Raw genomic sequence first — 18,252 nt, forward strand, 5'->3', positions numbered from 1 at the left:
CACATGGGATATTGTGCTAAAACAGCTGTTTAATGTCCACACAGCTCCACTTTAGGGGATCTTCTGTCCTCAGTCTCTCTTCACTTGTCTCATGGCCGCTGACCATTCCCCTTTAAGCAGGTGGCCTTCTGGGTAATGTGTGACGTAGTCAGCACGTAGCCATGTTGTGTTGTGTTGTTTGTCTCTCTCTCCGGTGAACGGTGTGAAAAGTAACTCCAGCTGTAGCCGCTGTAAGCTTTATAGTCAGTGTGATGTTTGAATAAAGCCGGTCCATGTGTTCAACTACTCCGCCTCTCCTCTTCTGTGTGTGCTAGTTGCCATGGTTACCAGCTTCAGACTTAGCTTTATAGCTAGCTACATTAGCATAAGCTGAGCTTGCTAAAGTGCCTCCACGGAGTTTGAGACTGTTTGTGTCCGTATAAAATATGGTTTGTACAGACTAGAGACTTGGGTAGTACTGCTAAATTGAGAGAATCTACCACATTTTGTGTTTATAATACTTAACATTCATTATTGATCATTAAGATATGATATTGGGAGGGTTGTTGTGGGTGGTTTGGATTATTGGGTTGCAACCCACCCCCCAAAAAATGATGCCTATGCCAGAGAAGAAAAGGCTATTCGACAAAATTATGTGACCACCATTGAGTTTAAATGTGGCAGGTTTACTATATGTTTGTTTTTTTTTTTTTTTTTTCATCTTCTCCATGAAGAATATCTATAAAGATGAATACATATGAATGGATCCAATGATAAACATATTTTTGAACATATTATGTTCAAAAATATGTTGAACAAATATGTTCAACGTATTTTGAACATATTTAAACATATTATTATAATTAGTAGTAATAATTATCTTTACTACATATATTACAAAAACTTCCACATAATTTAAAACATGCACTAAAGCCATACAAACAATTGGTGAATGAATGCATGAAAAAACTACAACCTTTATTGAGAATTATTTTGAAACTATTTAGAAGTTATCAGGCTGGATTCAGGATGGTTTGTACCCTATTCATTCATCTCCTACCGCTTATCTGTTTCCGAGTCACCAGGGGTTGCAGGTCACCAGTCCATCGCAGACAGACCAACAACCTCTCACACTCAGACTCAGACCTACGGACAATTTAGAGTCCCCAATTAACTAAACCAGACTACCCGGAAGAAACCCACACACGCATGAGGAGAACATACAAACTACACACAGAAAGGCCCCAGGCCGGGAACTGAACTGGTGACCTTCTTGTTGTGAAGCAACAAACAGCGTGAATGCTGGCAGAGACAAACACACTTAGACCACCAGGTGTCAGTAGTGTCCTTTGTATCCACCCTCCAATCCGCTCTCTGGTCTAAGTGAACACCCAGTTCTTCAAAAAGTCTTGCTGTATGAAAGCTGCACTCAATCTGCCACATGAAATGGGCACAAAGCCATTTCTGTGCACGTATTTAAGTGCACCTTGTATTCGTGTGTCGGGCAATTTAGTGCATGTGTCAACCATCAGTCAACCTGTAGCCTGGAGATGAGGCTCAAAGTTATGGATCAATATTAATAAATGGTAGCCCTGGCAACAGTGTTCAGTGTGTGAGTCAGAGGCACTGTGGGCATAGATGGATGCTTTCCTGAAAACCACCTCTGAGCCTGACTGTGATCCGGCGTCACATCTGTGCTCAATGAGAGTTCGAACCCGAGCTGAATTCTAATCAAATCAACATGAAATAATCACATCAGTAGGCTCTTGCAGCAGTGCAATCTTCTTTTTTTTTTTTTTTTATTGTTCATGGCACTCAGGGATTCAGAGACTTGTCAGCACACAGCACTATAAACCAAAGCAATTACAGTCAATGAATATGTTTGAATAGTCCGAACAATATACAGGATTGAAGTGCTGTAAACAAGTGAGGATATAAAACATGGGTTTTCCCTCCACTGCTCTGGGATTGTTGGGATACGGTGTGGTCGTGACACACACTTTTGTATGTCTGTGGGGAAGATGATATTTTTAAAGTGACCATAATGGTCGCTGTGGATTTTTAGAGTTATCAACTGAGTATGAATCAGTTGAACTGCAGCAGACTGAGGACACCAGCCCCCAGAGCCCTACTCGTCCTGCTAATGTGGTCTGCAGACAATAGGTTGTGTATAGTGAGAGATAATGAGCAAACTTTGGAACAACCAGAGAAAAAGAAATGTCATGAATGAGAAGGGGAGAAAAAAAAGTTAATTAGTAGCAGCCTTGTCCGATTACACAGTCCAATCGAGGGTTTTGTGACCTCAGTCACGTATACACACTGCAGTCCTGTATGCAGCTATTAGTTTCTGCATAAAGTAAACAACAACTGGCCAAGTTGGGGTCACTCACCACCAGCATTTGAGCTGCCTTTGTTTGCTCTGCCACTGCAGAGGCCCAGGGACGCTGATTACAAATCATGCCACTTCTCAGAGACTGTACAGCTACACAATAATATTTTGTGTAGTATTTTGTGCTCAGAAATACTGGAGCAAACAAGTGCGGAGCTCATTTTTACAAATTTCATAATGTGTCAAAGTCACACAATGTCGCAAAATAACACAACGCTTTTTGACCAAGAGCAGGCACATAGACTATAAAACACGGGAAAGTGATGGAAATGCAAATCAACGTAAGTCATGTTTGTGGCTTGACTAAAAGTTCAACTTTCCCTCTTGTAGGTCTGGTTTGGTGTTGTCTCCACCAACATAAGGAGAAAGATCTGGTGAGATGTCACACTGTCTTCACCAGCTGGTCTCTCAAAAACAAAGATGATCTTATGAAACTCCATATCTCCAAGTCTGGGGTGAACCCAGGAGCTTTATGTATTCTGGATTGATATCTTGCCGGTTTAACATCGTAACACAAATTTATCATTATTTTCAGTTTTGACAGGCATTAATCATCATCAGCAACACTTTCTGTATAAAGTTAAACACAATGCATGCCACCCTTTTTTTGGAGCAGCTTTCACTGCCGATAAAACAGTGATCTTAAACACATGCTGCTTGGGAAAGTGTAACTTTTTCTGTACCATAAAGAATCCCAACATCTTGAAGAAATTAGAAATTTTCAACACGAGCCATATAAAAGTTTTGTCTTTTTTTCTTCCTGACACAATGCATAAGTTTGGGTGCTTTGGCTGAGAGGAAGATCCCGTCCTCTCATTGTGTTGACAAAGTGCTCTTAAACTGGAACTGGTGATCCCAAGTGAAACCAGATTGTTCAGGGAAACAGAGGAAGTAGAAGATAGCAGGCGGTAAATCAGATGCCGATGGAGACAACGGTTTGCAAGCCAGACATTGAAATACGGAACAGTAGTAACACCTTTCTGCAACACCCAGGAGAGTTACAGCCTGTGTAAAGAGGTTTTCAGTATAATGTTGTGTCTCATTTCACACGTACCACTTCAGGACACACCTCTAAATGACAAGCATAACTAATCATTATAGTCACAAGAATAACTCAGCAGCCATGCTGGTGGCTCTGAGGTTGTAAATAGTCACCTTACATTTTTATTTAAGCACTAACATAAGAATGTCAACATCCCCACAGTGAAAAATACAGAGAGGCATATTTTTCATGTTCCTCTTAGCTTACCATGTCAGCATGTCAACATTTGTTAACATGGACTAAACACAGTGTGCAGCTGAGGTCCATGGGAGTGTTCGCAATCATTTCTACACAGTGAATATTTTGCATTTATACATACATGGATAGTGAACAATATAATGTAGTAATGTATTATGTATTCATATATATGATACAACCCCTTCAATAAAGATATACCTGTGTGACCATATGGTCAGTAAATAACAATTTTTACACTGTCTTTGTAGTTAGTCAGTGGGGATTTATCCTCTGGGTGGCAGAAATTGTTGGTGGAAGGTCCATCCGCCCAACAACAGACAGACTGCCACTGATATCTGTCGAGTTATGCTGCTAGTGTGGCAAATTAATTAAAGAATTAATTCTACAGTTGAAACTTTATTTGAAACTTTAAGAACGTGGCAAAATGGGATTATTGTAAGGAATCATTACTCCGGTGATTGGAAACAAATGAAATTCCACACCAGTCACAAAAATCTGATTTGCAGAGGTGCCAAAATGTAGACTTGAAGACTCCGGACTTTGAAGCAGGAATGCAGATAGACAGACAGCAGATTCTGGGCAGTAGCTGATGATGGAGTCCTCAGTGCGACTGCCTGTCGATTCTGCAGCAGATGAATGAGTTGGCTGGCTTTGATGCTGAGGCAGGTCACATGCCTGCTGTCCCTGTGTGTGTGTAGGTACGAGTGAGGTAATGGGGAGTGAGATAGTGAGGAATACAGGGATTAGTAGAAGGTCGGGAGCTGTCAGATGAGATGGATACAAGACTTCTCCTTTGGCGCTCAAATCACACACACTCAGGAGTACAGAGGTTTAAGTCTTGAGGTGCCAACACTTCACTTACCCCACGCTGACATACACATGTTTAGATGTAAACGCATAAGCACACTCAAAACAAAACAGATGCGTGCGTACAAGCATTAATGTGCACACACACACACACACACACACAAACCTCAGCTATGCAGTGAGCTCTAAAACTACAAGCATCCTACTGGGCTGCACTCCAATCAGCAGGATTAATGAAGAAGTATTGTGTTTTACGGTAAAGCAGCGTGTGGGGCTCTGGGGAACAAATGGCTGGAAGCTGCTATTCCTCAAACCTCTCTTCAATAATGTAATGGACTTCCAGGTTATGAGATAGCATGGTTAAGGCAATTTGCATTACTTTGTGGCATGGTTGAATTATGTTCTTTAACAAGACCATCACATGCAATCCTCTACTTTCTATAGACCTCAGACCCTCATGAATACCTACTGTGTAAATACAGTACTTCTGATAAGAAGTGTGGTGTAATGTGTCAGAAGGTATTCAGTGAAAGAATCCATGATACTTTCATAGGTTTTGTGAAAAGAAGCAGTTCTTAAAAAGTGATGCATTTAGTGAAATAAACTCAAGTCACAAAGCCTGCATGGGGCAAAGTTGAAAAACTTAAATAAGCGTGGAGTGACATGGAAATTCCTACCCACAAACAACACAAGCCAAGTGACAATAAAAGCAAAGGAATGTGATCTACGACACCAAGGCTTATTTTGGGGTAAATCTCCTAGTAAGACAATTTTAGGTCCATTTGACAAGAATTGTGACCACATTTAAAGACAGGAAATGATACTAACTTGGGCTTGACACAGAATGAGGTAAGCATACAATTACCAGAGCCACTCAAGAAAAAATGGCAAACTGTGTCTTTCCCAAAGTTGTTTTTTTTTTTTTTTTTCTTTCTTTATTTAGTTTTGCTTTGCTTTGTCAAGCTAAAGGCTCATTCAGAGGTTCTCTCAAAGCAGCTCTCTTCTGAGGGGGCTGGAAAACTCTGGCTGATCCAACTGCAGCTGGTGAGGTGAAGGCATGTTTGGCAGGGTACGGGATGATAACAGTGTGTGCTTGGTGTGAGGTGACAGAGTCTAGCTCCAATACTCTGGGCTCTGCACACTTGTCCTGGGAGACTTGTTACACTTCCATTTGTCTCCCAGTGTCAGATTCCAAACCGCTGAGGGAATAACCTGACTTGTTGCAGGCAGGGAGGGGGAGCATATCAACATATCTGAGAAGAGCATGGTAGATGAGTGTTAGAGAAGCAGGTTCCTATCGATAGGGGCCTGATAAAGGCTGCAAGTGAGTGTGCAATATGTTGAGAATTAGCAGAGCTATTCTGCACAAGTGAGACTAATCCTTAGCTATCACAGTATTTGTCCTGGGACACGATGAAAGCAACGGAGTTTTAAGCAAACAGGCAGTGTTGTGTATATTTGTGTGCAGGCATAACAGAGGTCTACAGCGCGTCCGATAACACATCAATGACAATGTCACACTGCGAAGGCCTGATCACTGACGCTGATGGCGAATGTGAGAGAACCGAACCAAGGCAACATCGCACCCCAAGGTCAAGAGAGGCATCAGGAATCAGACTGAGATTCAGCGGAATCCTCAATCTGAAAGCAGGCTAAAGAAAAGGCTGGAAATACCAGAACAGGAATAAGCAGCATTCAGCGCGAATATGGCTGTTAGAACAAAGAAAGGTGCTGCGTAGGTAGGAGCGTATTTCTGTAACACAGCAGCAATTATTTCATCTTATTTCTGAAAGGCAGGAATACTTTCTTTACTTTTCTTGTTACAAAAAAAAAAAAACACTGCTCATACTGTTGCTATTTGAATAAAGGGGTTGCTTTTTTGTTTTCTACCAACACCTTTTTTTCTACAGTACACAGTACCGTAATTATTGTACTGAGGCTGTTACTGAGTTTCCATCCACCGGCAGTCCAAATCTCAACCGAATTTAGCAAAAATCAGTCAAAGAAAATGTGAATTATTTCCCTAGAAATGCTCTATCAAGATACATTTTCCTTTTAGGTGCCATTACACCATAACTGAAGAAGAAAGAGCAATCAGGTAATATATGGAAAAGTCCTTTAACAGTAAAGAATTAGGTGGGCAGGATTACATTTCTACCATTTTTTGAATCATTTAAGGAACTTTAATCTTCTCGTCACTCTACACAGGTCTGATGTTTTTCATCAACTCTTATTTTTCAGCTCTAAGGTCTGCTTCCAGGATTTTGCTGTGCTTTGGTCATATCATCTAGAAACATCTGTGGATTGTCAAAGTCAGTAGACTTCATCCTCTGGGGACCATGAACAAGAGACATGTACCACATTTCATGGCAACCAACCAACAGTTATGGAGATGATTCAGTCCACGTAAAAGATTTCACTAATTCTGATACACAAGAAATTAAAACGTAATTTGAATCCAACAATTTATAACAAGCCCGGCCTTTGAGTGGCTGATAAAGTTGTTACCCCACAGGGAGGGATATACTCAAAGGAAGTCCTTCAAAATGGTATTGTTTTATTTGGCTATCTGGTGTAGGTGGAAAATAATTACTTCTTATAGTTGAATACAGTTGATGTGCAGGAGGCAGCTCTGTTGCTCCAGAAATAACTAAAGCCTAAACCAGCATGGTTTCCAAACAATGCACTGCTCGCTGGCCTCCAGACTTCCCTTGGCTGATATTCTGAGCTTTTTCAATGACATCCGGTAGCCAGAAAGGAGCGGTGAAGTCAAGCGAGAGCTACACGGTCCACAGGAAGATATTCACTTCAGGGACCAAAAGAAAACACCCAAACAAGCAGGCAGGCGAGGCCATAAACAGGAAAATACACAGAGGAAGGCACCTGGTTCAAGTGCACGGTGCCTTCAGGGACATGGGACACACTCCGGCTCACGCTGCGTTGTTTCCTATTGACACACAGTGTTTCCTTACTTTCGGATATCCTGTGTCTGTGTGAGTTTGAGTTTGTGTGTGTGTGTGTGTGTGTGTGTGTGTGTGTGTGTGAGTCAGTTAATCTGTCATTGTGTCAGCTTGTTTGTTTGACGATATTTATAACTGGTATCATTAATTGCGCTTTGGAATTTGCTCCATTTTAATTATGTAGGATGTTTCTGTCTGTGGAGGAATGCCATTGTGCTCACTGATTTCCATAGATGATCAAGTGATCATGCACTAACACACATGTTCCTACAGCCCATACAGACATGTGGCTCACTGACTGCAGTGTGATGAGAAGGGGATATTCTTCTTTTACAAAAAAAATCCATAATCACGGATCAGTTTTAAGTAAATTAGTGACAGGAGACTGGATTGGAGCAATGGGCCAAATGATTATGTGTGATGTGAAAGGGCCACTTGAAGCAATGACCCTAAGAACAAGTTCTTGGTTGTTCCCGGCAGCAATGCTAAGCTTTTCCATGTCGTTCAGCTTACTGTTCAAGTTTTCTGCGCCAAATTTAATCTTTAGGTTCCCTCTCACTAAAGAAAGGAACTCATCCTGAGCAGCCCAGCACCCCAACAGATCGACAAAGTCAGAACTATCTGACGGACACAGTGGAGCATGAATGCAAGACATAATTGATACTTGTTTTTAATTTACAAGTATTTATATTTGCCTATTTTATGTTCATTCTGGCCAGCAGATGTCCCTCTGTTCACACAGAGCATCAGGAAATGAATCAATCTCAAATTATTTTTTGCAATTTCAAAGGAAAGAAAATGCAAATAAATAAAAAATATGAACACACAACAACAACAGACAAGCTTCAGACATTCTACATAAAGCATCTATACTTCACACCTTGCAGCAGACAGGTGCAGGGGGAGAGAAGAGCAGTGCCATACAAAACTTGGCCAAGCACGACACAGCTGCTGCCTAGACCAGCCTGACAGTAAAGGGCTAGGTGAACAGCTAAGTGATTAAAGTGTGTTATTTGTTTAGCAATTTAATGGCTTATGGTGCAAATGAGAACTAAGATCTATTTTTAGTGAATGGAGGCAGGCAATAATGTTGCTCTGATGACAACAGTTACATAATATAACGAAAGTTAACGAAATTCTTTTCAATTTGCATTTTATTTAATTTGTATGGCTACTAACTATAAATCACTTATGGCAGGTGTAGCTATATGTTGCATTGAATAGAAAGAACTTGGATTAACTAAGTGGATGACAAGAGTTCTTCATTTTCCACATATGGCAGCTTTGGTTGGTCTTTCCACTTTAAGTATTGCCCTGCTCATGGCCGCACATTCGGGAGCTCATAATAAGCTTGAGAACGGATTAGTGTGGTGCCCAACTTGACCTCACGGCTCTTCAGTAGAAGGCCTCTGCACTGCTGCAGAAAGAAAAAGAAAGACAGCCACTTCTGACTTATGGGGAGCTTTTACTTTGTCCCCACAAATACTTTTTCCCCTCTGACACTTGTAAACTGCTCCACCATAAGAGACTCTGACCCCATTACAAAGGAAGGACCGCATGTCAAACTTGGCCAGTCAAGTTGGCTCATTACATGCCCTGGTTGGGGGTTAAGCTTAAACAGTGAAACAGAGCTGAGGCTCCTGTCATTTGGAGCTTTAAGCCCATGAGCTGCTTTTTTTATATGCAGATGCAGCCGCTTTGGAAAGCAAGGGAAGACACAATGAAATATACAGCAAATTCTTTTTTCTTTTCTTTTCTTTTTGTGATAAGGAATAAAAATCTCATTATTCTCCATGGAAGACATGTAACGAGAAAAAGATAATGAGGGAACTTGGTGACAAACTTGGAGACGACACCTCACAGTAAAAATGAGATCGGTGATGAGTCATATAGGGAGAGAGAGCATGTCTTTTATTTTCTGAATAAACTGGAGACAGAAATAAGACAGAACCAAAATAATCATGGGTGGGATGTTTAATATGAATGCCACAAATCATTTCCCCTATTCAACAATATGGTACTGAATGACTGCACACTTTGAGTTGGTTGAACTTGCCACAAGAATAAAACAATTTATGTGAAATTCAGCCCATGTGACGGCTGAAAGCCTAGATTTTAAGAGGAAAAGAATAAAAACAAACCTCTGGGCGATGAGACCCTGCTGCAGCACCCCCTGTCATGTGCAGGACATTTATGGGTGTCAGCAGTGACCGGTGGAAAAATGGAACTGCTGCAGTCGGCACGCACACAGTGACCTCAGTCGACATAATATCCAGTCTGCCTGTTCCTTCAAACACCTTCTTGTCCCAGCTCTGATGACAAATACTATTTATAGCACATTTGAGCTGTACTAATACTGAGTTATACCTTTCACTGTACCCTTATCTAACATTTTAAAGTGATTAAACCAGCCCACATTTCCAGGCTCCATCACAGCAAGCATAGCACTGAATATACAACTAAAAAAAGAAAAGCGCAGGGATTACATTGTGTTTGATGCATTTCTTTCATTAAGAAATATAAATATACATTGGCATGGTGGACTTGAATTAAGCATAGTCTGACTATGTGTATAACAAAAGTTGAATTGGCAGTATAGTCCGAGTAATCTGCAATCTGAGGTTGCTTGGAATTTAGGTGGGATTAGTTTGGGATTCAAGAAGTTCATCTGAGACTGTACCAGTCGTCTGTGATTCCAAATGCTACAAGCAGCAGATACCCAACACTCAGCGAGAAGAGCAGATGGCAAAAATGTGGCTTTCAGGTCTTAGTTCAGCTCTCAAATGTCAAATCTCTTTATGCGTATGATTACATGCAAGTGAGCTCCAGGTTCAACTCCATACAAAAGGTTCAATACTGCATGGTTAGTGGCTGTGTTAATCTTATCTTTATTGTGATCAAGGCATTTTTAAATCTGTCATAATTAAGAAATTAAAATGGCACATTATAATAGGTTACGACATTGGTGATAATTTCTGTGACCATGTTCAACAAACTGACGTACAGTAAGAAAGTCAGAGGCAACTTCTGATAACCATCTCTAAGGCCAAACTGCTGGAGAGGAAAAAAATGGACCAAACCTATGTCACGTCAAATTTATAGCAAATTAAACTGACTCTATATGCAGTAGTTAACATTAGCTGAGAGTGTGAACATAAATAAATCTAAATCTAGATGTGCTGCTGGAGCTGACAAATGTTCCTGTATTCACAAAAGTCAATGTACTAAATCATGGATTGTTCATTGTTGCTGTCACAAAACTCTTTAAACGTATTTATAGTGTATGTTACAGTTTATTTTATTCCAGGGCCATTTTTTCTCAACTAAAACTGACAACCACAAGTGTAACTGGATGAAATAGTCAAACCAGATGACCGCTGAGGAGCAGCTCTCTGTGGACTCATAATCTCAATCCTATCTGTGGATTCACTGTCTCAACCTGTAGTCCCTACAAAAGAGCAAAAACAAGCAGGATGTCTTGGCCAAACAAAAACAAGATGCTCATAAATCTACCTGAGGCCCTTGTGAGATCCTGCAGCCATCACTGCGGACCAGCAGTGTGGTCCCCTCTGGGTTTGGGGGTCATGGAGGAAAAAAGGAAAGGCATGACACACTGTAACAGTGGGAGATCTGCGCGCCTGCAGAGCTGCTGCAACCTATCGTGGAAAATTTTCTGATTGTACATGGAACCTTTCAGCAATTTTGGCGAGGATCTGCAGAGTGTAACATGCTTTTAGCCCGAGGAGAGCATGTTCGCCATGTTCCAGACAATAGAGTAAAAAGGGGAACAAAAAACGAAAGTGATAACATCTTATTTTGAATAATCCATGACCTCAACCAGTGAACTATGGCTGTATTATGTTCGGTTTGCAGTAAAGAGATATACTTCTCTGTATCTATCCAGGGGGATTGTTTTGAGATGTGAGCCTTGTAGTGAGCTTTGCAGAAATGTCAGAACGTTTCTGAGAGTATATTTGAACTCTTAATGCAAACCAGTTCCAGACCCCCAAAACCAGGTGTTGGTAATCTGTTACAGCCTTGAACTTTATTTTTATACACCGCAATTTAACATCTCAGGATTTAAACAGTACATTTTTACTCCCCTTTAAACAGATATATTTTGTTACATTAAATAACTCTTTTAGCAAATTCAAGCGCTGATCGCTCTAGATTAGATCCTTAGGGTTACTTCAATGACGTCTCTCTAATGTTTGCCAGCTCCACTGAGACAAAGTAAATCAGCATCAGTGATGATCAGATATATGGCAGCAGTGTTTGCTGCTCAGATAAAGCACCAGCTGTGATGTGGGGCCGAGGAAAGGTGCCATCAAATATCAAAGTCAAATGCAGTGTGTATCATCTAGCTTTCATCCTCACAGATGCTCGAACACGTATTGACAGGGCCAAAGTAAAACAGCTCTGTGAAGTGAGAAGCTGTGACAGAGCCATTTGCCAGTCAAGCAGCTTTTCAAGCAGACTTCCCCTCTTCCCTTTGGCTTCTGTCCCCATTGTTTTGTGGCAAATAAAAAAGTCTAAGGGACAGCTCCATCTGAAAAGGGCACCGATTTTATATGTGGAGTTCACTTTACCAGTCACGAGACAAACAGCTGTATGTATGTTATGTCTCCTGTGGCTGTGATGGATGGTTATCTCCGTTTGAGCTCAAGACTTTATATGTTTAACAAAAAGCCTGTCTCTGGACTGGGAATGAGTTTGGAAGACGCAAGTGATATTAAATTACTTTGTGGGAGTTGTTGGACGCAGCGCCTTTGGAGTTTGATTCCAAACTAGCAACTGAAGAGAGTGAAATAGTGAAGAGAACCCGCTGCACGCTGAGAAACAGGCTCAGGTGTTACTGTGCCGTCCAGCAGACGAGGACATTTCAGCTTGGATTTTCTTCATCAGCTTCAGCTATGATTTTCCGCGCAGAAAAACACCGCTTGACAAAGTTTGACTTACGTTTAAGGAGAGTGCAGATAAAACCTGTTCATATTAACCGTGCTGAAAATGAAAGATGGCGACACAGACCCAGCATAACGTTAAGCGTCCTTTTTCTTTGTTTTGTATTTTTGTGTATACTGCTTGGAAGTAACTCTCTGAAGTGCTGTTAATGATGAGTTTCTTTTGTCATGGTGCATATCACAAGACCAGTCCGTACGTTTCAGGATACTGCTTTTCCTGTGTAGGTGAACTTCACCAACACAAAATTTTACATTGTGTTAATCAACAACCACTTTATAATGACATTGGCATCGCACAATCGGCTCTCGATCCTTTCCCTTACATTCCAGTCAAAACAAAGATAACAACAACACAATGGAGCTTGAAAGTATATTAAGTCCACAGGTGCTCAATATCACTGATGAAGAGCCAGTTTTCATCAAACAATGAATGCATTCTTGGCCGTCCCGGTGGATGTGGAGGCGATGTCCAGGTTGACATTCTTTGCCATTTCCTCGACGCATACTGCGCTACCTTGAGCAGCCCGCATATTTTCCAGGCGGCACATCCTCAACAGTGATGGAGCAGAGATTCCAGAAGCTTATAGGCAGCAGGTGTGAGGCCAAGGCAGACTTTCCAAGGATGTTAAGTCAATGCAAGACACACTAATGTCCTTCCCCTACCTCTGCAAACAAAAGGACTGGAATGCAGGGGGATGCCTTTCGAAAAGCAACAGATGGAGGAGATATGGCCCTCTGAATAGGATCCTGATCACTGGTCAAAGATAGTTTACACTCTGGGGGCTTGCTGGGACTTTTTCAGTTGGGTCTTAATGAAAATAAAAGCAGAAACCTGCCGGAATAGCAGCCCACCAAAGGGCTTTAGGGAGTCAATGTTTGTCCCAAACACACACAATAATAATTTAAAACCATCGTCTGAACTGTTTCTCAATTCGTCCATGTAGTGAAGCAAAAATGAATTTAAATCAGAATAATGCCTTTGTACAGAAATAAAACAAAGAAATCAGAAGGAAAGGGGAGCATATTACCGCTTACTTTGTCCGCTGTCTGACTCTAACCACATTTTAAATATCGCCATGGTGATTGCTAGAGATGGGCTTGAGAGCTGAAATTGCAGATAATGACTCTATCTCAGCTAAAGTGAATTCTCAGAGGGCTTAAAGTGCACGGAGCAAATAGCAAAGCTCTTAAACAGCATCAAGGGCAGAAGAAAACATTTTGGCCAGAAACACGTTAGTTCTTGTAATATAATTATTTGTGCTATGATTTTATTTCCCTTGATAAAGCACTGCACTGTTCACCTGCTGGGCTGTACCTTCATTTTATTTTCTATCTTGTAATTTTTCCACTATCACTGGACAGACCCAATAAATCAAATAAAAACTGGGCATCTTTGTTTTTATCCCGGTGAAGCATAATGTATGGAGAATTAATTTGTCTACACTAAACGAATACAGATTGTCAGTGTTTATTTTATTTATTTATTTATTTTTTTTTTTGAGCTGGCACTGTTTATTGTAAGACCCTCACACCATAATGAATAAAACCGCAGACAGCTGCTGCCAGCACTACTCGCTCCGTGTAATGAGACTACATAAACAAGTTGTTGGTGTAAAAAACAGACTTTTTTTTTTCCTTTGGTGCTTGGCGGATAAAGCAAAGGTAAAAGTTGAGCACTGGAGTTGTATTTACAGAGTATGGGATGTTCATGTTGCCCTGTATTTGGTGGAAGAACTCCATGAACTCACTTAATAATGATGAAAGTGTAATTATTTTTTCAAACCAAGATGACTACATTCCTTAGATAGGACATGTCTGTGAGAAAGTAACAGTACACGAAGAAAGACGGTTGTTGAAGACTTTTCCGGAGCAGAAAAACTATAGTATCAACAAACCTGCATTGTACCACATGTTTACATTTTTCCGACATGTGAATTTCCGTCACTGTGAGCTAAATAACTGTGTGTCTCAGTGGCGAAGACAGAAGAACTGATATTGTTACAGAACAGGTCTCTGTCTTCTCCCCGCCACAATGTTCTAATCCTAAACATGACCACGAACCTTAACAAAGTTGTTTTAGTTGAGTAACTAAACATTAGCGCTGAAAGTGACCCAGACTTTTCCTTTAATAATGACGCTTTGTCACACGCTGCAGTGTTTTATCTCAGTGCACTGCCACTAATAAGCCTGTCTAACAAGTAACTTGAATTTATTTGTTACAGTCACTTCTTGTTATTAACTCAACTGATTATGATTTAATGAAACACACGTGTTTAAATTTGACATTCCAGAAACATATGTATGACATAGATATTTAACACTTCAACAGAGGGCTACCTGCTCTTCTGCCAAACTTAGCCTCATGTTTTGTTCCACAGCAATCCCAAATGTCTGTATATGATGACATATTGAAAGTGAAATCTTCAGTACAGTGCTAATTGACTTTACAGTTACTGTGTTACACTTTCTCCATTCAAACTTTCTTTATTCAAGAGGATTTTTTGCCGTATAAACACAGCACTAAAGACAGCAAACACATTAGTGGTTCCATTACAGTGGTGTTGTCTTCACACTGAATTTTTCTGCAGCAGTTTGAGAACAAACATCAGCCTTTCAACTGGTCACCATGGCCACTGGAGCGGCCTCAGCTGGCTTGTCAAGGTGTTTTAATAGGGCTTGTTGATGGATGACTCCATTAATGTACCACAGCATGCTGTGTCACCTCCAGCTGCACACATCAGAGGCCCTCCCCTCCCCATCTAAGGATGTTGACTTATTGTTTGCACTGGAGGAAATAAATAAGTTTAAAAGCAACAAACAAAAAAATATCTCCGGCAGAAATATTTCCTGATGTTAAGAGAAGCTCTTGATTACAGTAAGCAACCGGGAGATAAGCCAAGCACTGGTGACCGCAGTGACGACAAGGCCTACTTCCTTTTGGAGATTGACTAGACGTTACACTCTGTCCGCAGGATCCAGACCACAGCAGCCAGTCTGAAAAGAGGTCAGGCAGCTGTTCTTTCATTTGACTGAACCGCTCAAGCAGAGCAGCAAGAAGAGAGTGGAATTGGCTGAGGTAAGGCCACCACAACAAACAAAGTATGGCCCAGACCAAGAAGCTCCCCCATCTCCAGGCTGCACGCTATCAGAACCACATTAGTCAAGCCTGAAAAGACTCCCCACACTCCCCACAAGGACAAAGAGGATGGACAAGCAGCAGAGAGGGAGATGAAACGCAAGTAAAGACAAAGAAAAGAGGGAAAAAGACAGAAAGTTAAAACTTCTGTGCTCCACGAAAGACTTTTTGTTGGCATCCAGCCGCAATCACTAATAAATCCCAGGTGTTCATGTCTGTGAGGTGTTAAATCTGAAAGGTCCTGCCCTCTGTGGCCTCAGGGCAGCACTGAGCTCTGCAGGATGGAGGACCGGGGAGACCTGACCGTACTGTCACACAAGATTAGATGTTGCATTTATTTTGCCGTTTGAAAGCGTAGAGCTCATTTGTTTTACAAACAAAAACATTTCAATACTACACAAAGTGCCCGTCTTGGTAGATCCTCGAGTCTTGCAAATTGTGTAAACTCGGTGTGTTGTGTATTTGTGTATGCTGAGCTGCACGCCCATGAAAATGCTAAAGGGCATTCACTCTCAGATTGATACAGCTCCACAGATACCACCAGGGATCCTCTGAAATGGGGTGATAAAAAATTTACTGCTTTACAATAAATTTTTCACAGACGAAAAAACCTGGACTGTGCCAGTTAGCGAGGTCTGGTAAAGGAGAAGATTTATAAAACCTAAAAGACAATTCCTATTCCAAACCAGACTTGTAAATACTTAATTGGATATTACTTGCTACGAAAGTGTTTGAATCAATGCATCAACTTTATTTTACCTTGGCTGATTTTTTGCTGCCATTTTTAGCACAAGAACAAAACACAGCATGGCTGGAGGGAGCAAATATCATTCAACTTGCTGATTAGATCTGCAGTGACCCAGGATATGAAGCTCAAACGAGTGTGGCCAGGAGACTCCTAAATTACCACTCAGCTCAACTCTGAGGCTTATGAAAACACACTTGTAATTCATTCCTTTAGGCAAATTCGACAATGCAAACATGTAAATTAAGACAAGGAGCCTATTTCCGCTTTCAATTATGCCTTTCATTTAGTTTTATTCCAGTTTGCAACGGTGCCAGAAAACTGACGCTGCTATCCAAACAGAAATCAAACAGAAGTAAATCAAATGCACTGCATCGTCGGCAGGAAACACACATTTGCTACAGACTACAAACTGTTTAAATTTCATGGGGAAGGAATGTGCCACTTGCATTTACAGTTTCTTGGAGGCTGATGTGAAACAAGGAAGCAATAGTGTTGCAGTTTGAGCCGTGTGTAGGGTATTTGTTGCAGGCAGAAACATGAGAAACTGAGCCCTATTAAACCCCGCTGAACCCCACTGAGCTGTCGGGCACCTGTTTTCTGCAAACGCCGGGGAGCTTTTGCACTTCACAATAACACCCTGCACTCGCAGCCAATCCCCCCTCCCACCTCCCACATGCTGAATCTTTTCCTCAAGGGATTCTGACTCCTCTTATCACAATTCCATGGATCCTCTCTCCTGGATTATTCCCATCCTGTGCAGTGACTGGTGGGTGCCAGCAGGCCATGACTGCCGACACAGATGGGAGTTCAGGCCTGCGATGACTTCCATATGTCGCATTGTTCTTTAGACTTGGGCTTTTTTTTTTTTATGTTTTTCTTTCCATCTCTCATCTCTTTCTCTGTTTGGCCCTAAAAAACAGCCTGAGCCGGGAGGGAGAGGTGAGGGCTAGCCGTTGAGGTGGAGAAGGTCAAACGTGATGCCCATTAATAAGTTTCAGCGCAAAGCGGGGATTCAGTCTCAGCTTGAAGTCTACCTTTCACTGAATGATTATTATGAGGTTAAAGACTGTGAGGTTAAAATGGCCATTTTACTGCCAAAAAGGCAACAGGAGATAATTTGTTCGTTTTGGAGTGCCCTCAGAGTCCACCGGGGCCTTGGAATTGGACCCATGGTGAGATTTCCCACCATAACTCCTTCCTCCAATAAGTGTCACAGACTTGAGACGCTTTAAAGCTGCCCTGGGGATGCTGTAACACGGCTCCGTGTTGTTGGTGAGTAAATATGAACCATTTGGAAGCTGAAACGCTCATTTTGACATCACAAGACTGGGAGGTTTCCCATCCTGACTGACACACGAGAACACTAATATTCCCTGCCTGATTATAATCCCTGTAGTCAACCTCATTAGCCAGGCATCCGCATTGAACCCTGGCTGAGTCGGGTCCAGGAGCTCAGCTGTCAGTCAACACCTTTTTCTTCAAACAAAGGGCATAATCCACTTCTCACTCTGGAGCTTTTTTGAACAGCCTGTTTTGGGATTTGTGCAGACTTAGGCATGCAAACGTGCACACACTTAATACACATTATCTTGGTGTCTATTTGTTTTGGGGCACAATCAAACTGAGAAACTTAACATGCACACGTGAAAGAAATAGAGAAAACCAATCAAGGTCTCCGGAGGTAAAAGTCCTGTTCCACCTCATGTGACATAATTCATTTCAGTTTCTTTATCACTGCACTTTGACACCAAGGACATGACCCAGATTTCTGCAGAAATTATTCAAATCCAAACCTGCTGTAATTTTCTTTCTAAACCTTTCCCATGTGTTCTCACACAAAGTAATTCAATGTACATAAAGCATAATGACTGATTACATTATGCAAATTAAGGCTTATACTTTCACACTGACGTCCTCAAAGAGTTCACAAAAGCCTCCGCTTTTCAGACTAAAATTTAGCTGAATTCCTCCAGGTTCACATTATGGACAAAGGTTGGATTGAGGTTCCTCTGTGAACTGTGAGTTGTCTTTC

The sequence above is a fragment of the Echeneis naucrates genome, chromosome 10 (genome assembly GCF_900963305.1).
Source record: "Echeneis naucrates chromosome 10, fEcheNa1.1, whole genome shotgun sequence".
Classification (NCBI taxonomy): Eukaryota; Metazoa; Chordata; class Actinopteri; order Carangiformes; family Echeneidae; genus Echeneis; species Echeneis naucrates.